The following is a 21,783-nucleotide window of genomic DNA, read 5'->3' as shown; positions in this document are numbered from 1 at the left end:
AGCGGTCCGAAGAATGAAGCCTAGCAGAGACACGGTGAACTAGAAGGATGGAGCCAGAATACCGACAACAACCAGACTTTAAGATTGGCAGGTTCTAGGAGCCCTGGCTCTTGCCAGGGTCTGGCTCCATCTTTCTATTTCACCGTGACTCTGCTCTGCTGAATGAATGAGTGTGGGGACAGGCCCTCAGGCCCTCAGTGTTCACTGTTGTAGTATAGGGATCCAGCGGAAGCTCCCAAAGCGCTGCAACAATAAACATGTTTGGAGAAGAGCGGTGATGTACAAATGCAAACATCCCAGTTCTTCTGTTTGTGTGCTCCTGCCCTGCATCAAACGTTTTAGTGTGTGAAGCAATCTACATTTTGATAAAATTATTTCTTAAAAAAGTAAAGAAAAATATTGAAGAATAATTTCAAATGGAATGCAGTAGAAAGAGTCCTGGGCTGAAAGCCATGGTGGTTGGTTTTTGTATTTGTTTGGCAATCATTGAATTAACTGGCAAATTAAAGTCTAGCAGTTAATGAATTAACTGGCAAACACAGCATCTTTCTAGGCTTGGCTTCATTATCTAAGGACAAAGGCTCTGGAGTAGGTGACTCTAACCCCTTCCAACTCTATTAATTAACTATGAAAACACTCGGTTATGTTATATTATTTTTTATTTGGTTTTCTTATAATATTTTATCACTATAAATTTTCACTAAAATTACCCAATTCATATTTATTAAATACCCCCCCCTCCCATATCTGCGAGGGAAAAATAAAGTATTGTTTCTCAGTGTCTCCTTCTGAATTGTCTAAAGCACATGTGTCAAACACAAGGCCCGCGGGCCAAATCTGTCCTGCCAGGCCTTGCAATGTGGCCCGCCCCGCGCTGTCATCACTGCACTCCGCTGCGTTTCCATCACAATGACAGTTTATGACTGTTTAGTAAACCATTCGGCCCGCGATTTAGGCTGGATTTTAGATTTTGGCCCCTTCTCTGATTGAGTTCGACACCCCTAGTCTAAAGCATTTCCTTCTACCAAGACCAGGAATCTAAGGCTCTCTCTGTCCAGGCTAGCAGACTAAGGTTTTCAGCTTAGATGTGTGTGAATTGGCTCAGTATGGCTCAGGTAAAGAGGTGCTTCTCCTAAGGCAAAGAAAGGACAAACCTTTAAGCAGCAGTTACCTTTCTCTGTGTTTTAGGCAGGTTTGCAAAAACAGTGCATTGAACCAAGAGAACCAGTTATAGGCCAAGGTAGCCTGGGGAGCTTCCCAGGATGCTAATCCGTAAATGACATCACTAAATAAATTGAAATATGCAGCTTATTTGAAGAACTGAAATTGAACTCCATTGGAACGGAAGTAGACAAAGCATTTATGTGAGAAAAAAGATAATCTGCCAGCAAGTGTTTTTGCAATGCATCCAAGAGGCTGCACTGTAGACCTCACCATCTTCGGGATTCACCACATACTAAGTCAGCCAGTAGATCTGACCTGAGGTCAGCAGAGTCAGACAACTGACATTTCTAAAGATATTACACTGTTTACAGAAATGAATCCCTTATATTAACACTAGAGGCCCAAAGTATGAAAGTAGGCCTTCCTTCCCCCAGCTGCCAGCACCAGCTTCCCTTTGGCACCTGGGACACGAGCTTCCCTCAAAGCCCAGGCTTTATCCAGAAGGACTTCCGGTTTAATTAGCATATTAAGTTTTTATTATTTTAGATTCTAATTTTGGACTATTTATTATGTCCCCTCAACTAGATGCCTAGTTTGAAAGAACTGCAGGAAATAAATTTGCCTTGAACATACAAAAAAAGACATATAACTTTAATAAGTGTAAAATTAGTTTCTATATATGTGATAGTTACTTTTTTGTGTCATTTGGCTCAAGTGCCCAGTTGTTTGACCTGTGAAGGCATCTTTCAGATGTGATTAACATTTAAATTGATAGACTCTGAGTAAATCAGATTACTCTCCATAATGTGGGTGGGCCTCATCCAGTTAGTTGAAGGACTTTAGAGCTACGACTAATATTTCATAAAGAAGGAATTTAGCCTCCATACTGCAACAGAGAGTAACATTTACTGAGTACCTGCTATTATTACATGGTTACTGCCCTACATTGGGTTCCAGTGACACCACAGGAAAAGGGTGGCCTTGTTACCACTGGGCAGTGGTAAAAGGCCTGCCTCTCCACTAAGTCTCCTCTGTTATTACTCTATGCAGGAGGGGGTAGAGCATCTCTTCAGTCCTGGGTTGAGTAGAAGTCTAGAATCTCCACACTGTCTTCACTGATACTATGGGGATTGGCAGAGTTTGTTACTAAGAAGAGCTGAAAGTCCTGCTTCCCTAACCAGCATTCTCTGACATCTTGTCAGGAGTGTCTGCACATCATGCACAAGCAGGGATGAGTCTGGACTTCCTATTTAACTTGCTTGCTGGGTGGAGCTGAAGCTATAGTAGAGTGATTATGGTCTAAAAGTTTCCTGTTTTGCTACGCTACTTCTTTCCTGGTCCTTCAGCAGGCTTTTGTCATGGCTGTTTTTATTTTGGGTCTACACTGATGGGTGTTTCTGGGATGATGGCTTCTTCAGCTCCTAATTTGGGATGTTAAAAAAAAAAAAAAAAAAAAAAACCTCAAAGGACTAACCAATGTATCCATCATTCCTTGTGTCCTGAAGTGCCTAGGCAGTCTGCCTTCTTTTCACCACTTTTCAGAGTCTGCTTGGTTTTATATACCAATGTCCAAGGCTTTTAGTTGTACTTACCAGGAGAAATTGGGAAGATATGTTTGCTCCATCTTCCTGGAAGCAAAAAGCTTAATCTATTTTTGAGCCCCCAAAAATCCAATTAGTCAAACCATTTTATAAATAACTTTAAGTGGAAGAGTAGTCATCACAAGTCTTAAAAATGTTTTCAACCCACCCTGGCTAATGTGGCTCAGTTGGTTGGGCATTGCCCCATGCACCAAAAGGTTGTTGGTTTGATACCTGGTCAGGGCACATGCTGGGTTGTTTTGCTCTCTCATAGATGTTCTCTCTCTCTCTTTCTCTCTCTCTCTCTCTCTCTCTCTCTCTCTCTCTCTCTCTCTCTCTCTCTCTCTCTCTCTCCCTTTTTCTTTCTCTAAATATCAGTTTTTAAAAAATATTTTTTTAAAGTTTTTCAACCCTATGATAGGTATTTTCACCTAATCTACTACCATCTTTTTTAATGTCTCTTCCTTCCCTGTTTTCCCCTCACCAGTCTTTCCCAATTAGAGCAAACCCAACAAAGTGTCCTGCCCACCCTTCTCCAGAATCCTAGAGGAGTTTGTTGAGCGTGTGCCATGTGTCGAGCTCTGCAGAATGTGTCCAGCTAAAATCTCCCTTCACCATGAGCAGAGAGAAATCTGCTGAAACATTTTTATCCCACTGTTTATTAAGTGACCCTGACTAATTTCCAAACTGTCACAGTTATTTCACATTCATTTCACATTATCTTCTAAAATATTTCCATTTCAGAAACCCCTGAGTGTTCTAAAAGATCAGCCAGTAAAAGTCATCTTTAGAGAAGTAGCAACAGAATGAGATAAAGGGCTTCAGATTTGTGCTCAGTGCCTTCTTTGCTTAAGTGACATAATTGAACTAATGGAGTAAAATGAAAATAATGGCCGTTAGTACTTTTTTATTTCTTTGGAACACATTTAATATAAGTAGAAAACCTAGCATACAAGGGAGTACATCTATCACCTAGTCATCTAAACACTATATAAATTATATAATTGTTAGTTACATAATAATTCTGAGTCATTTCCTATGTAGCATGAAGGTTATATTATTTTTAATAGTAGCAAATCTAGAAAAATGTGTTTGCTGAAATTAAAAAAAAAATCTATACTAAAGTCTTCACATGTAGGGCATTTTAGTAAAGAAAACATTTCAGAATGATTCCAGGAAGAAATATACCAGGATTGTAAAAATAAATAAATAGGTTATGAAATATTCTTTTAAACAAAAGAGGTCACCTGACTAGCATGGCTCAGTGGTTGAGCATCCAACTATGAACCAGGAGGTCACAGTTCAATTTCCAGTCAAGACAGATGCCCAGGTTGCAGGCTCAATTCTCAGTGTGGGGCATGCAAGAGGCAGCTGATCAATGATTCTCTCTCTCATTGATGTTTCTCTCCCTCTCCCTTCTTCTCTGAAATCAGTAAAAATATATTTAAAAATAAATATATAATTAACAATAAAATAAAACCATAGAGGTCAAAACATAAAAAATTTCAATGAAACTTTCCATAAAGTTAGGTCAGTTTTGAAAGATAGGGACATGTAATAGTAATTGGAATATACTTTCAGAAATTGTGAATGCTATATAATATGTTTAAAAGTCACAAGCATTCCTGGAGAGTTGACTCAGTGCCAGCCCCACCTTGCTGCTGGGAGTGACTGATAACAAGACAGACAACTTCTGCTTTGTGTTATAGTGGGGAAGACTGAAAATAATTATGTAAACAAATAGGCAAGGTCATATCAGGGGGTGCTAAGTGCTAGAAAGAAAACAAAGAGACGATGGTTTGGAGCATGACTACAAGAAGGGTCTCCCTTCTGAGAGGATGGCCAAGAAAGTCTCTTGGAGGAGGTGGCTTCTAAGGTGAGGCTGGAAGGATGTGACAGCAATAAGTGCAGGGTTTTTGAAGGGAACAAGCATGACATGGTTAGGAATCTGAAAGATGCCCAGTACCCTTGAGTCCAGGGGGCAAGGTGGGCATGAAAGGAGATGGTCCAGAGAGGTGAGCAAGTGAGATCACTGTGACTCTTCAAACCGCAGTGAGGACTTCAGATTTCCTACTTCACATCATGGGAATTCACTGGGAAGAACATGGAGAGAAACAGGGGAAAGGATTGCAAGTATTCTATTATCCCTTGATAAGTTGGAATTGTTTGTAAACATTTGAATGGAAATTAGATGTGTGAATTAGGAGCTCAGGGAGACATTGATTAGTGACCTGGAGGTAGAGTTGCTATTTGTCTTAGTGTAAGTTCTCCCAGAAACAGACCCTGAAACAAGCATTTGGACACAGGTTATTTGGGAAGTGCAGAAAGCACTAGAGGGAAAGTGGAAAGTGGTTCGGGAAAGGGAAGGTAGCCACTTAGAGGCACCATTAAATCAATTACCAAAATGGGTGGTGACAAAGTACTTTTCCCCAGAGTTCCCTTGTCACCACTTGAAGGATATTGAAGGCTAACTTTCAAAAGTCATTGGTCAAGGATGTCTCCCAGGCCTGCTGCAGGCATGAGCAGGGCAGATTCCATGATATATGACCCAGAGTTGCAGATACCTGCAGATGGAAGTTTCCAAGCTTCACTGAAAGGAAAGGTTCAAGGTTTGGGAGATAGATTATGATTTCCTAGACCATTCATTTGACCTGTCAAGATTTAAAACTATAACTGTAGCTCTAGCATCTGCACTTCTACCCATCTTTCTACACTACCTCACCATACAACGTGCTTATTTCAAAATATTTAGAAAAATTTGAAAGCACATACAGAGCCTCCAAGTTTGTTTGTGTGTGACCTTGATATACTGGGAAATGAACCTCCTACCTTTCGCCATTTGAATCCTTGGCTAACCTATTCCTGACAACCTCTTGCCCTAATAAATATCAACGTGAATTTTTTTAACCAAAAAGAGGTTAATGTTATTGTTCCTGTAAGAATAGTCAATAGGAAAAAAAAAATTAATTGCTGGAATTCAACAATCCTTTCCACGTAACCCAGTTCCATTATCATTTGTTCCTCAATATTAAAATCTTCATTCTTAATTTGAATATAATTAGCATTCCAATAATTTATTTGCATTAAGACCCTATTTTTACCCAGTCTTCAGTTTCCAATATTTGGCTGTCTTGGAGCTGAGGGTCAGGGTTTGAAAGCTGCTGTGGGCCCCCCACCAGCTTTATTTACAATTTCACAGAGTTCTCACATAGCTACAGATGGGTCCTGAGGCTTTGGTCTGTCACAGATTTCTTTCTGTAATGCATGAGGAGTGACCCAGATTTTTTTTAAATGCCTAGGATCTCCTCTGAAATAACAGGCTGCTTAAAAAGAAGTGTTTATATAGAGAAATCAAACAACTTCAGCTAGGAGCTCCCCAGAGATTTTATAATTTGCCATTAAATAGAATTCTTTGCATTGGCAACGAGAAGGCATTCTGCCACACTGAGCCATTTCAATTTATCAGAGTCCACCATCACAAGGGTAAGAAGGCAAAAATAATCTAACTACCCATCTAGCTAAGAAGATCAGGCAGAATATTATAAATATAGTGCAAGAGAGCTAAGCAGGCTGTGGTAAAAGATAAGACGTGTATCAAATTAAAACACTGTTAATTTTTCTGAGCCCTTAATCAAATACTTTTTCTAGGTACTTAGGCAAAAGCTCTACTTCCAAATTTCTTCTGGAAGTATGAAATAAAAAATACCCAACTTATTTACTGGAAATGTTGTTAGTCTCTTTCTAGGACACTATCTGGTTGCATAATATGCCCTTAAGACATTATCAAATAAACAGACTATGACTTTTTTTTATTTTCATCTACACAACTGTCTTGGGAATGGTACCTAGAATTCATTATGGTTTCAAATTAGTTTAAATCCACGAATTTTTCATGCATGCTATTCAAAAGAATCTACTCTATAATATTTATTAAATCTTTGCACTGTTTGCTGGAAATCACAAAAGGCAAAACTGTTGTTCTTGACTAGTACACATACATTTTTAAAGTGAAAAAATTAAGATTTAGAGATACCAAATGGGGAAAATAGGATTATTCCCCATTTGGAACTTAAACCCATTGTTTGTATAGAGACTATCTTAATTTACACTGAGTGGCCAGATTATTATGATCTCTGAAGGCATAATAATCTGCCCACGTGTGTGTGTGTGTGTGTGTGTGTGTTAAGGCCCAGTGCATGAATTCATGCATGGGTGGGGTCCGGCCAGCCTGGACAGGCAAGAGGATATGGCGGTTGGCTGGCCTCCTGGTTGAACTCCTGGTTCAGGGGACAATTTGGATATACACTGAATGGTCAGATTATTATGCGTTCAGAGATCATAATAATCTGACCACTCAGTGTATAAAAAGCCATGTGCCTGTCACAACCTAAATGATCACATGGATGACCAAACAGCAGACTAGGGAGCTGAGGGAGTTGAGGGAGAGGGAGCTGTGGAACCCCTGCCACCCACAGCATGGCAGCGGGAGGAGGTAGCTGTGGGCCCAAACGACCAAAGGACCGGTACGACTCTCACAGCATGGTGGGACAGGGCCACAGAGGCTGAGGAGCCTCACGGGATGGGGCTATTAGCGTGGAGCTTTGCTGGGTGTTGAGGCAAAGGAGAGTCACAAGGCAGGGGCAGCGAGCGTGAAGCGTCACAGGGTGGTGGAGGCGAGGCAGAGTAGAGTGGGGGCTGTTAGCGTGGAGCTTTGCAGTTTGGCTGAGGTGGAGGAGCATCAAGGGGCGGGAGCTGCATGTATGGCGCATCATGGGACGGTGGAGGTGGGGTGGGGACTGTGAGTGTGGAGGTTCTTGGGGCTGCTGAGGTGGAAGAGTGTTGCAGGGCATGGGCTGCAGAGGCCGAGGAGCCTTGCATGGGGGGTGGGGGAGCTGTTAGTGAGGAACTTTGTGGGGTGACTGAGGCAGAGGAGCCTCTCTGGTGGGGGCTGTGAGAGTGGAGGTTCACAAGGGGTGGGGGTGGGGGAACAGGGGCCACAGAGGTGGAGGTGCCACGTTGAGCGGTGGACATGGTCCTGATTGCAGCTAGGCCCAGAGACTCTAATCACATATGATTTAATCACGCATTAGGCCTCTAGTGTTAAGATAAAATTTGGAACCATATTTAACATAAGTACTTTCAAATTGCATTGAGCATTTTATAGAAATTTTAAGGCTTCTAACAGTTGTATTAGGAGGAAACCATTTTCCCCCATTCTCTCCCAGTGACAGATAAAAGTGTGTCAAGTTGCATTTGAGGTACCAGCCACCTGCCTACCTCAGAACTCCACTACATCAGCAGGCAATCACATCTTGCCGTCTGACAGGGCCTGGCAGGTCCTGCTTCTCCTTCCCGGCTCTCTCCTGGGCTTCGCATTACCCTCTGGCTCGTTTTAGGCTTAGCCTGGCTCCCTCTCTAGCCCTCAGGTAGGGATGTCTGGACAACCACTCCCCCCTAACTTGACCTCAGTCCCTGTGAGAATCCCCTCCCTCCCTCTCCCAGAGCTGGCCTCTGCTGCTCTCTCTTGCAATCACCTTCCTCATACGATGACTTACTGCTGAGAACACAGACGTCTGGGAAGCAAACAGCGCTTTGGGTTAGAGAGGTAGAGAAACATGATCAGAAATTACTGCTGTACTCTTGGGACATCATGTCACGGGCAGGTTGTTGAATTATTCTTTCTCGGTTCATAGCACATTATCATCAACCATCTTGTTGTGTGTGCGTGTTAACAAATTAATTAGAACATTTATTCATTTCTTTGTTTATTACAGGCCTTCTCCTACACTTGACGGTACCTTTTAATCTCCATATTCCCACTCTCTGCCTACAGTCCATCTTGCTGTACCCAGAACAAGAATAATAAACAGAGAGACCATTTATTATAATAAACACTTGGGTACTTTCCAAATTCAAAGTGCTTTCATCAACTAAAGAATAGCATGGTGTAGTGGATTTTAATCTTGACTGCTATTTCCTGGCTATTTCATCTTGGAAAACTTCCACATCCTAGATGCAAAATGAGTTTAGTGCCTTCAGCCGCTGTTAGAATGACGACCAATGTAATTGTAGTACCTAGTGGTGCCTAACACATGAAGGGCACTCCACAAATGTGCTGCTATTATCACATATTGTTGCAAGAAAGTAAGCAGTGTGAAATGATCAAAACACATTAAGTTGTAGAAACTGTTTTGTTTTTAACATGGACATCTTCCCCACTCAAAAAGAATCTTGTTATTCTCCATTTCTTTCCGTTCTCTTTACCCCCATCTCACCCCCAAAGTGCTTCCCACAATCACTTAAACATAGGTGTTCTGTGCACAGACTGTTGACGTTAACCAAGAGTAAGGGGTAGCATGTAATTGCTGTGCTAACCTGAAGTATACATGGATCTTTTCTCACGCCAAGCAGAACTGCTTGTCAGTAAACATATAGATTGTTATGAGATGGGTTAAAAATAAAAATGGATATTAATTCTATTATTACTTAACTAGAGGCCTGGTGCACGAAATTTGTGCATGGGAGGGGTGTGTGTCCCTCAGCCCAGTCTGCACCCTCTCCAATCTGGAACCCATTGGGGGATGTGCAACTGCCAATGGAATCAGGCCTAAACTGGCAGTCAGACATCCCTCTCACAATCCAGGACTGCTGGCACCTGCCTGCCAGTCTGATTGCCCCCTAACCATTCCCCTGCTGGCCTGATTAATGCCTAACTGTTCCCCTGCCAGCCTGATTGCCCCCAACCTGCCCTAGGCTAGTACTTACCTATGGTGTTAACTCAAGTGGTTAAAATAATGAAGTGAGAGCTGACTGGACACCTGCCACCCTATTGATAACCAGGGTTGATCCAGCTGGTCTGGCTGGCTAGACCAGTGTCCCTCCCCAGGCTCCGCACTCGTTCCAAGAGGATGACCTTCCCCAATAGAGAAGAGGACCATTCTTCGGTCAAGGGTATACAAGTAGCTGCACTCCCCTGCTAGGACCCCCAAACAAGCTCTCATCATTCAGAGAACAGACTCCTGTGCACATTCAGATCACCACTGTGTCTTGAAGGCTGCCCCCTTTTTTCTACAATGCATTTGACTGACTTTCACTATTTCCGTAGCCTCTTTTTACTCTGCAGCGTACCCTTTTCTGCCTATTTTAACGTTTACTTTCATTGATTTTCTTAGTTTGGTGGAGAAGCTGAACTTGTGGTATTATTTTTAACCTGCATGAAAAAGTCCCCCTGTTCCCCTTTCCATATTTAGAGCAGTCTGATCTGACATCTCCAAGGAGGAAATCTCTGCCAGGTGTGGAAAACGCTTACGGCAGCCGAAGAGTGACAGGCCTCCGGGCCAGAGAAGCTGCTTATTGACAACACCTGTGTCTCAGCTCATTTCTACACACAGACCAGAAAAATCTGCCTGAAATTTCAATGGCTTAGTCTCCAATGAATATGCAAATCCTTTAGCTGAGGGGTTAAAGTTTCCTTAAAGCAGTGTTCTCCAAATTGTGAGCCATCCTAAAGTTTTTACACAAAAGACCAATATCTGGGTCCTGATGCAGACCTACCAATGAGTCAGGATCCATAATTTACTTTCAAAACTTTGCTTTAGAGGACATATCAATGTCCTCATCCTCAATTGTCCGTTAGTATGGTCTAGCAGCTAGACTCTAGCTGACACCAGTGACTTCACCACTTTCCAACCTTCTCTGGCTGTGAATGGCCGAGGGAGCCATGTAATGACTACATCTGAGAGGATCAAGGGTCAGTGCTGAGGGCCATACTGGATGAGGCCAGCATCCTGTCACACCACCATGTGCATAACTGTGGTTTTTCTCTCCTGGAGTCTGTACCTGCAGGATCCTCGCAACTGAGACATCCTCCATTCGATCTACACCTGAAGAGGGAGACACGAATGCATCATTCCACACACAAAAATGAGAATTACAAAGTAACCGGAGCATGAATACATTTGCTAATATAGTGAAACTACAAATTAAATATCCCGTGGTTTTTATATTAACTTCCAATCCCCTCCTCACTAGGGATGAGCCAAGTCATTAGTCAGATATGGGTAATTATCTTTTACCTCATCAGGCCTGTTTTGGTTTTTCCCCTGGTCTGGCACCTCTATTGGGCCCTGCTCCTCTTCTATTTTAGGCAGGTCTCCTTGGAATGGTCACTTCCTCATTACAGGACACTGAATGCCAGGATCCCAGCACTTCCAGGTTTCCTGTAATTGTTCAAAGTCTGGGTCTTCTACACAAAAACTGCATCAGTTGCATCTCTGCGGTCACGCTCACTCCCTGATGACCCAGAATTGAAGTAGTTCCCTCCGAGTCCCAATGTCTCCAAAAAATGTGTCCCCAGAGAAAAGCGTGACTTTGCTGTCTGTCCCTCCCTCGGCTCTGAACCTGCTTGTCACTGTCACGGGAGGGCTGCATGTGTTCTCGTTCTGACAGGTGACAAGACTTTCTAAATTGCACCCCCACCCCCTGGGAAATTTTCCTATCTACACAACCACCTCTCATGTTATCATATTTCCTGTTGCCGAACACCCTTCAAAGCCATCTGACATGTTCCTGCTCCTACAGTGCAGGCATCACTCGCCTGCAGGGGGTAGAATAGACTGAATGCTCTCCTGCTGAAGGGGCCTGGCTTCCTCATCACAGGCAGACCAGGCCAGGTGCACAGCAGTTGGGAAGGCACAAGTTCAGGGGGTGTTTCTTGCTCTCATGAAGCAGTCTGGGAAGTGAGGCCCAGGTTTACTTGTTGTCTTCAGAGATCCTGCTCCTATTTTGTTTTTGTTAATCTTCACCCAAGGATATTTTTCCCATTGATTTTTTTTTTTTTGAAAGAATGGAAGAAACGAGCAGAGACAGGGTGGGGGGAGGGGGTGAAGAGGAGGAGGAGGAGGAGGAGGAAGAGGAGGAGAAGGAGGAGGAAGAGTAGAAGGAGGAGGAGGAGAAGAGGAGAAAGAGGAGGAGGAGGAGGAGGAGAAGGAGGAGAGAGAGAGAGAGAGAGAGAGAGAGAGAGAGAGAGAGAGAGAGAGAGAGAGAGAGAGATGATAAAGAGACACATTGATTGGTTGCTGACCAGGGGAGAGGATGGAGTCTGAAACCAAGGTACGTGCCCTTGACCAGAATTGATCCTGCAACTCTTCCGGCCTCAGGCCAATGCTCCATCCATTGAGCCAAATAAACCAGGGCTATCCTGCTCCTTCTCCCTTGAGATATATGTACTGCTCCTTCTCCCTTGAGATAGATGTACTCAATGACCACCCAGTTTCAAATAGAGATAATCTTGTCAATTTTATTTCATCAAAAATTAGGCTATTGTTGTACCAAATAATAAAAATAATATAGAATCTTACTCGGTGCATTGTGGATATTGGTGGACCTATTCTTAAAATGCTTGGATTTTGTTCAAATTCAATCTTCAAAAGGATGAGATGCTGTAATGTTTTTAATCACTCCAGAAAATTAGTCTTTCTTACAAAGTTCTATTCCTTAAGGAAAACATTCTATAATGAAAAGCAATAAAGATCTCTAATTATATGAAATGAGAATTTTCTAGTTAATTTGGGCAGAGAATTGAATAAGTGAGAAAATCTGTGCTGCAAATCTTTGATGCTCTCAGTAAAGACAGTTATATTTGTTGGTTTTCCTTTACTAGAATTATTTTGATGATACTATGTAGACCTGAATTATCAAAATATAAACTTGATTTGCTGGAATAACCTTTCTTGTGGTAAGAATGGAAAGTACTATCCCTGTGATTAAAAATAAAAAAGGGGGATTTAAATGTAGAAATTCTAGGACCCCTCTAGGCAGAAAACAGACATGCAGAAGTGTGAGGAGAGATCCAAGACATTTGTTTATTCATTCAACAGATATTTATTTATACCAGGAGCTCGGCTAGCCAATACCTGTAATGGCCTTTCCTTTTTCTTTAGTTTTTTTAATCAAACAGCAAAACATGCTTGCAAATACATCTCCAAAGATAAAGATATTTACAAAGTAAAATTGTTTTGCATCCCATCATGCTTCAAATGGGCATTAATGACCCTTTGTTAATTTTACTAACAATTTTAAATTAGTCCCACTGTACTTCCTTTATTTAATAATTATATGTGCATATATTTATCATTTTCTTTATACTTTATATTATCAGATACTAATATGCACATTAACATATTATATATATATATACATATTATTCTTTATTATGTGTTGATATATGTCAAAGACCATCTATAGAATTTCATCTCATTATTTTATTTGACTACATAGTATTCTATATACTAAAATTCTATAACTTAAAAAATTCAGTCACTACCTTAGACCTTTTCCCCCCTAGTTTTGGCAAATAAAAAATTGCCATAATAAATATTCTTTAATATGTACATTTATATGCAAATATATACATTTAATATTTATTCATATGCAAATTTACTCTGTTGAATATATATTCAAAGGTGTGCATTGTTGTGTTAAAGATATATGCATTTTAAATTTTAATAAAAATGCCAGATTACTTTTGTATAAATTATGGCCATTTACAGTCACATCAACAATGCATGTGAGTTTCTCATATCCTAGCCAGCACTTGACATTATCATTAGTTTTAATTTTGGGATCTAATGCTTAAAAATGGTATCTCTCTTTTGTTTTCATTTCTATTTCCCAGATGATGAAGGTTCATATTTCTTGAACAATTTCCTTTCTTTTCTGTAGACTGCCCGTTGATATCCTTGGACCATTTTCTACTGGGCTATTTAAAAATTCAACAGCACATTGCTAGAAGCCCTTTGAAATACAATCCTTTGTTATGTGTATTGCAAACATTTTCCGCCCCAGCTTATTTGGTTATTTGTCTTTTGTTTGTTTAAAACTTTAAAAAATGTTTTCTTTTGTCACACTGAAGCTTTTAAGTTCTGTGTAAAAACATTTGTCATATCTATATATCTATATCATACAGATATATATACTATATCTATATCATATATATATATATATATATATATATAGAGAGAGAGAGAGAGAGAGAGAGAGAGAGAGAGAGAGATGCCCTATCTGTCCCCTGCTGCTCCAGTCTCCACTGCCCCAATCACTGTGTGACTATTCCACATGAGAGACCCTGAGCCTGAATCACCAAGCTGAGTCTTTCCTGAATTTCTGACTTACAGAAACCAAGAGTCATAATAAAACGTTCAGTGTTGTTTTAAGCCCCTAAATTCTGTGATGGTTTGATTGACAGCAGTACATCATTGGAACGGCACACTGGATAGTGACAACCAATAGAAAGGAGCTGTCCATGATTTGAAACCTATATATCGTCCCTTGCCTAACTCTAGGTGACATTTTAGCCATCTATACGGAAGGTACTTAAACAGAGTGCTTTTACAGGTTACTGAAATTGCTCACTTCTTTTTTTTTACCCTTAGGAATAGTGCTGCCTCTGCTACCTTTCCAGAAAATTATTCCCCACCATACCCCTCCCCTCAAAAGCATAAGAAAACTGTGAGTGAAGTATCTAGAACTGAGTATTGTGGTCACATGAAACAGTGCTTATTGTCTTCTGGTTCATATCAGCCCCTCACTTGATGGATCCACACAAAACCCTTTCAGCAAGTGGCAAGGGATTGCTTGTGCCAAGCAAGACCCTTTCACATACTTGTTTCTTTTCTTTTAAAATTAGATCCCATTTGTCTTCTGTCTCCTCCTTGCCTCATGTCCAAGGTAATCCATGTGAGCCACGTACATGCATACATGTTTTCCCGCATATTAGTATCTATGCTGTACAGCCAGGGGCCTGCATACATGACCATAAAAACAAAACAAACAAAAAAAAAAACTAGTGCTTTTAAATATATTCTTTTGATTTCAAAAAGGAAGGGAGAAGGAGAGAGAGACACACACAAACATCAATGATAAGAGTGAATCATTGATTGGCTCCCTCCTGCATGCGATCTACTAGAGCCTACAACCAACCAGAATCAAACCCAGGACACTTCAGCCCACAGGCCAACGTTCTATCCACTGAGCCAAACCGGCTAGGGCAAAAGCTAGTACTTTTAAACTTGTTTATCATACAGGCTGTGTTAACTACGCAGCTGATAGCAAGCCATACTTTCTTCTCTTTCCCCCCATCTACACCTTGATGCAATCCCCACTTCATTTCTCTCCCCCTCCTCACAGGGCTTACCTCAATTCAGATCATTGGAAGCCATGACATTGCTACTTATGTTTCATCTCTCTCTCTTTCTTCTCTTTCATCAAGTTCTTCCTAGCAGTTTTTATTATTATTTGGATTTCTTCTCAAGGAATTCAGGCAGTGAAAACAAGTGAAAAGCCCGACCCTTGAGCAGGAACTGGACAGGGATGGTTGGCCCAGGCCAGACTCCTCTGGATTTGGCGAAGAGACAAAGCCTCACCCGACGGCTCTCTGACCTCTCCCTTCAGCAATCGCTTCCCATCTGCTCCCCATTCCAGAAGGCAAGTTAGGAAAACACTATTAGTTTTTCCAGCTATCATTGTCCTGTTGTCACCATAGCGACAGATGTTATGTGAAATCAGCTACTTTATTATGAAAACAATATAAGTTGAAATCTGGCCTTAGGGAAGTTGCAAAGAACAGGAGATTCAATTCTGATATACTCCCCGTGGGCTTTCTTTCCTATATTAGCTTTTCTTCAAAATATACTTTATTGAAAGACAATAATATGAAACAAAAAGTCAAAGGTCATCTTTTGAATATCTTCAATGGCTACTTAATTCAATATTATGAGACCAGGTCTTGCCGGGAGACTTGAAAACAAGCTCAAATATGTGCAAATGCACAGAACTTCAAAGGAGCCAGGAAACTCTATTGGTGGCTGTGTTGTGCCCTGAACACTGGTTGAGCTAACTTTATTTTCTGAACATTAAATTCTATTTCTGGACCAGAATTAGGAATAAAAACACATACATTTGGAACAGGATGCCATCCCATTAACTAATTAGAGTCCTGGTTCATTGCAAATGAGACTATTCAGAACCCAAATGGCTTCTGAGAAACTAAATAATGGTGCAACCAACCTTTTCACCACAAAGACACATGGATATCCAGGACAAAATAATAGAAATGGGGTGAAAAAAGGAGTAAATTATCATCACCTGTGGTGCTGACAGTGAATTCACCAGACCTGTTACCGAGAGAGCATGTTCCTGCAAGTGTTTGGCATTCATGGAATAAGCCAAGCCAGAGGGAGTTAGATTTTGATTTTATTTCAAAGACATATAAAAATTCCTGATCATTTGCATGAAATTATCCAGGAAGGATTCAGGCATAAGACAAAGATGTTTACACCATCTGGAAACCCTAGAAATTAAAAGAAGAGAATTAGGTGCTCAGTAGATAGAAGTGTAGTTTCAGTTTCTAATTATGTTGGTACAGTCACAAATTAGAATTTAGGTACATTGCAAAGACAAGTTTATAAACTCTTTTAAAAAAGTTATGGGCATTATAGAAAAAAAGTTAATAATATCAAGTTGAGTACTTGTACCATTTACCAGTCTACCTTCCTGATCATCATATATGATAAATCAAAATTTTAATTAGATATCAGAAAATTTTTAAAGTCCAAAAATGAAATCTAATGCATCTTAAGCAAAGGTATGGTTACATTTGTATGTTTATTATTCCAAATCTGGCTAAAGAGACTTTCTGGGACTATAAGGCATTGGTTGATATCAGAAACCTAGTTTTAAACTTTGAATCTGTTCCTTACTAACTGTATAATTTAAATAAATCCTTTACCCTCTAAATTTCAGTTTCCTCATCTGTAATCTCTGACTCACAAAGTGAGAATTTAATGAGAACATGCACGCAGAGTTTATTTCAACTCCTGAGGCACAGGTTATTACTGCTATTGTTGGCAATCAGCTGTGCAACTCACCTAGCAATTTTAACAGGTTCCATCAGACTTTAGGAGTTTATAGCTAATAATGTATATTTTAAAGCTATCTTTATTAGTGTTTGTTTTGAACTGGTATGAAATATATATCTGCTGGTCTTCACATTCACTTTGACATAAAGCTTGAAATCTATATATTTTATCATCTGGTATTTCTAACCAGGATTAGGAATTATCATTAAAAATATGTAAATCTAAATAGAGCTTCCTTAGAGAGTCTAAAATAATCTGAGAGCTATCTGAGCAAATATCTGAAGAAGTAATGAGAACAAAGAAAGTTGGAAATAATCCCATGTGCTTAAAATACTTATTTTCTGTGATAAATATCAGTCTTGGATCTGCAAGATCACATTTAAAGAATATAATGTCAATTTATTTGGAAATGATTTGCCTAGGATTTAGATAAGTTAATGTCGTGGGTAAATGTGTTCCTTCAGCAATCTGAGGCATCAGAAGAGTAATTGGGAAATAGTGAAGAATTATACAATTATATTTGTTTCATCCAGTGCAGTTGACAGATAACTGTTTGTCTCTGAAATTGGTTTCTAAGAAATGAAAAACAACAACACAGGGAACATGTAGAAAAACCAAATTAGGTTTGATGAAGGGCTTTCCAAAAGGCAGGGCACATCTATTCAGAAAGCCACTCGTAGGAGTTATTTTTTTGGAACCACAACTTGAAGCATCAAAGCAAACTGATTTGCAAGCAATGGGTCTCAGAATGGGTCTCTTTAATATTATAGTTTTCTGAAGAGCCCCCTGAATGTCCTCTGGATCAAACCCTCCTCTCACAAGAAAACATCTTTGGCATTTTCTGCTGATCGTCACTTCAGATCTTAAAAGGTTGAAGAGAAAACATTTGGAGAAGGGCCTAGAAATGATGGTCTGCTTCCAGTCATTTACCCAAGATGCCTTGCTGCCTCTGCAGGTCTTCATATCCGGACACTCCCTCCCCTGCTGTCACTGACCTGGAGCACTTCTCTGCGACTCCCAATGATTTAACTACACACTCTCAGTTAGAGTCCTTTTCTCCACCACTCCAATCTGAAAAGTACCATTAACTTCCATTGTGCATCCTTCCCACTTGTTTATTACCACAAAGGCAGTAGAGTGTAAGGCAATCATAAAATTAAGTAATTGTCCAACTCTCTAGGTGTCTAGTTGAATCTGATGTCTGACCTAGGAGAAAACATACTCAGAAACTTGTTTTGAGGCAGGCTGTCTCAATTTTTACCACCTCTCTCATAGAGGAAAATTTTGCTCTGACCTAATTCTAGGATGAATAAATATTTCTAATATCCCATGGGTACACACATATATAATCCCATTCAGAGGAAGCCTTCAGAAGTTTGCATGGACTCAGTGTCTCCTCTAAAGTCTCTCCTCTTGTGACTCTCCTACAATTCTGCTGGAGACCTCAAATTGTACAGCTCCACGACTTCTCTGGGTCTCCCAGGGCCTGTCCTTCCTGATATACTATCATTACCCAAGTGCTGGAACACCAGGCTGGTCTTCAGGTGTAGAGAAGCGAGGTAGCTACATCAGGCAGATTCCTGTGTACATTGAATTTCAAGAAAAATTAATTTCCTGGGCTGAAATTAGACAGAGAAACTTGGGAAATCATTGTACTGTGCCCTCCTTTCTTCAATTAAAATGTTTTGCCATGGGATTTTAGGTATGCAGTGTACTTGTAATTTTAGTTGTTGGGAAAGTATAGATTCTAAATCTCAATACATATCTACTCACTTAATTTGTTAATTGCATTTAAGCTATGCTCACATGTTCTAAAACTCAATAGTAGGTGAAATTCTCAACCCTTCAAACTCTTTGCCATTTAAGCCTTGTTCTGCACTCAATTACTTTGTTGCTAGACTTGTCTTTTTGTCTTGAAAATGTCTCGATTAGAAATAAATATTTAATATCTTGGACCTGAAGTCTGGTCATCTGGCCAAGAAGGATATTCTTTCCCCTCTCCCCCCCCCCCTTTTTTTTTTAAAGAAGGATATTCTTGAACTAATTTCCAAGAAAGCCTTTCTAACTGTGCCAAAGCGGTGTGGCTCGTTAGGGAAAATTTCTGGTAAACATCCCCAACATCTGGATATTTGAGCACTGAGGTCAACGACTTTGTTGTTCACCTTAATGGCTATGAAAACCTCGAACACTTTTAAGGACTAGAAAGGGCTAAGTGCTTTAAACGGAAACTCAGTAAATACACAAAAGAAGAATAACATGCAGTTCCTGGAATAGCATAACAGTGTTTTTGTTTTTTTCTTCAAAACCAAGTCTGATTATCAGGTTGGAGACTTGGTGAGATGCAGCACTATTCCCAGGATTCTGGGATTATTTGTTATTAGTAATAATAATAATATATCGATACTTTTATTGATTTCAAAGAGGAAAGGAGAGGGAGAGAGAGATAGAAACATCATGATCAGAGAAAATCATTGATTGGCTGCCTCCTGCACGCCCCTTACTGTGAGAGAGCAACTCCAGGCAAGTGCTCTTGACTGGAATCAAAGCCTGGACCCTTCAATCCGCAGTCCAACAATCTATCTGCTGCACCAGACTGTAGCAGTTCTGGGATTCTTCAGCTATGGATAACCTGCTTCTCTCTCTGCCTGCTTCTCACCTCTGTGGGGAATCCCGAGTATGAGCAAAAGCTAATTTACCAGCAGACTCTTGGGTTTGTCCATGTTCAAGATTAAGTATATTAATGAGTTTACTCTAGTTTAGGGGTGTCGAACTCAATCAGAGAAGGGGCCAAAATCTAAAATCCAGCCTAAATCGCGGGCCGAATGGTTTACTGAACAGTCATAAACTGTCATTGTGATGGAAACGCAGCGGAGTGCAGTGATGACAGCGCGGTGCGGGCCACATTGCAAGGCCTGGCGGGACGGATTTGGCCTGCGGGCCTTGTGTTTGACACATGTGCTCTAGTTTATACACTGAGTGACCAGATTATTATGATCTCTGAACGCGTAATAATCTGGCCACTCAGTGTATATCCTATATAATAAAAGGCTAATATACAAATTGTCCCCTCGACCAGGAGTTCAATCAGCAGGCAGTCTGGCCAACCGCCCATATCCCTTCCCTTTGGCCAGGCTGGCCGGACTCCACCCGTGCATGAATTCATGCACCAGGCCTCTAATACTCTAATACACACACACACACACACACACACACACACACACACACACACTGAGTAGTCAGATTATTATGCCTTCAGAGAGCATAATTATCTGGCCACTCTGCATATACATAAATATTTCTTCCCCTTTCTAACTTGAGATCACCCCATACCTAAATGGCAAACTGTGAGGTTCTCAGGACAAATTATAAATGTTTTCACTTTATTAGAAATGCTTTGGTGGCAAGAAGAAAACACAGAACTGAGAAACCTATTAGTTCTTTGAGTCCTAAATAGATTTCCAGCAATCCATTCTTTGTCTGGACTTAGTAACATCTCTTTAAATATTAAAATAAACATTTATATAGAACTGAAAGTTTGTAAAACTATTAGTAGTAACAGCAATGCCATGGACCTTATTTTCATAATTAACTTTAAGAAATCACAAGTTCTAAATAATTTACATTTTTGATGCCTTGAAAGGTTCTCTATGGACAAGATAAAGAAATTGCCATATATATATTGTATATATATACTTCAAAACATGAATGTATTAAAATATTTTGACATTTATTTCGCTTTGGCCCTGACCACGTAGCTTAGTTGGTTAGAGTGTCATCCCAATAAACCAAAGGTGGAGTTAATCCCTGGTCAGGGCACATTCAAGAAGCAACCAATGAATGCATAAACAAGTGGAACAACAAATTGAGCTCTCTCTCTTAAATCAATCAATAAATAAAATTAATTTAGCTTTTTAAATTTTTATTTAACTTCAGGAAATAAGTTTTAACTTTCATTATAAAAATAGATTATGGTTATATGAGAGAAACAACATTGCTTAAAATTAGGTGTTCTCTGGGTTTCTTATTTGGGCAAGGCCATGGTTAGGTGTTTGTAATAAATATTATAAATATTTTCCATACTGAAACTAGTATTGTTAAACTTTATGATATAGAAATGTTTGACTTTAATCAGCCATTTATGTTTTATAGAGCATTCAGGTATGTTTTCTGGAAAAATAGGAAGAAAGGGAGGGAAAGAATTTTGGTTCTGTCTGCAAATAATCCATTGTCCTATATTTACAGAAAGCAGAATTAGGCAGCAACCCAGGCATGTTATTTAGTTAGGAAATCACTTACATATTGTCAACCCTACTCAACTGATCTCGAATCATATAATCTGCTCTTAATATGTAAATGCAGCAATTTATCTCCAACTCTAAGTTCTCTTTTCTCAAAAATTTTTGTTCTACATTTTTATCAATTCCTGCTTTTTTGTTACATGTATGAGTAACTCCCACTTAGAATCATTTCGGGGGAGGGGATGGATTTGAGGAATGAAAGTATGTATTTTTATATTCTGCTGAAGTATAAACTAGATGAACTTCCTGAAGGGCAACTGAGCAATGCCCACCCAAAATCTTTAAAATGTAAGTAGTTTTAGTTCAGAAATTTTATTTGTACTGTTATACCTGAACACAATGCAAATGTTTAACTACAAAATATTTAATATAGAATTTATTCCTAAAAAGAAAAATTTGGGGAGTAGCCTCAATATCCTACAACAGGAGAATCAGTTGAGTAAATTGATTTTAGTTACACAATAGAATTATACACAACCATTAAAAATTATAATGCAATACACCTAGTGTTAGAGTATGATTTTTAAAAAGGTTAAAAAAATGTATGTATCAAAGCTTTTGTTTAACTCATTAGTTAATGAGGAAACCTTAAGATGTTAAAACAGGTCCAAAGGGCATTTGAGAAGCTAGGGCTTTATGGTCAACTTAATAAATGAATGTTTAGATAAGATTGCTGGGTTAGAAATAAAATTGGCTAATGTCCAAGATGACAATGAATGATAATCTTTGGGATTATCACTACCCCCAGCCCACCAGCCAAATAGGATTTATTTGTATCTCAACTCAAATCTGAAAGTTAGCCTCAGTCGCTCTGGTGTTGTAGTC

This window comes from Pipistrellus kuhlii, unplaced genomic scaffold, assembly GCF_014108245.1.
Source record: "Pipistrellus kuhlii isolate mPipKuh1 unplaced genomic scaffold, mPipKuh1.p scaffold_m20_p_5, whole genome shotgun sequence".
In the NCBI taxonomy this organism is placed as follows: domain Eukaryota; kingdom Metazoa; phylum Chordata; class Mammalia; order Chiroptera; family Vespertilionidae; genus Pipistrellus; species Pipistrellus kuhlii.
This window is presented reverse-complemented; position numbering follows the sequence as displayed.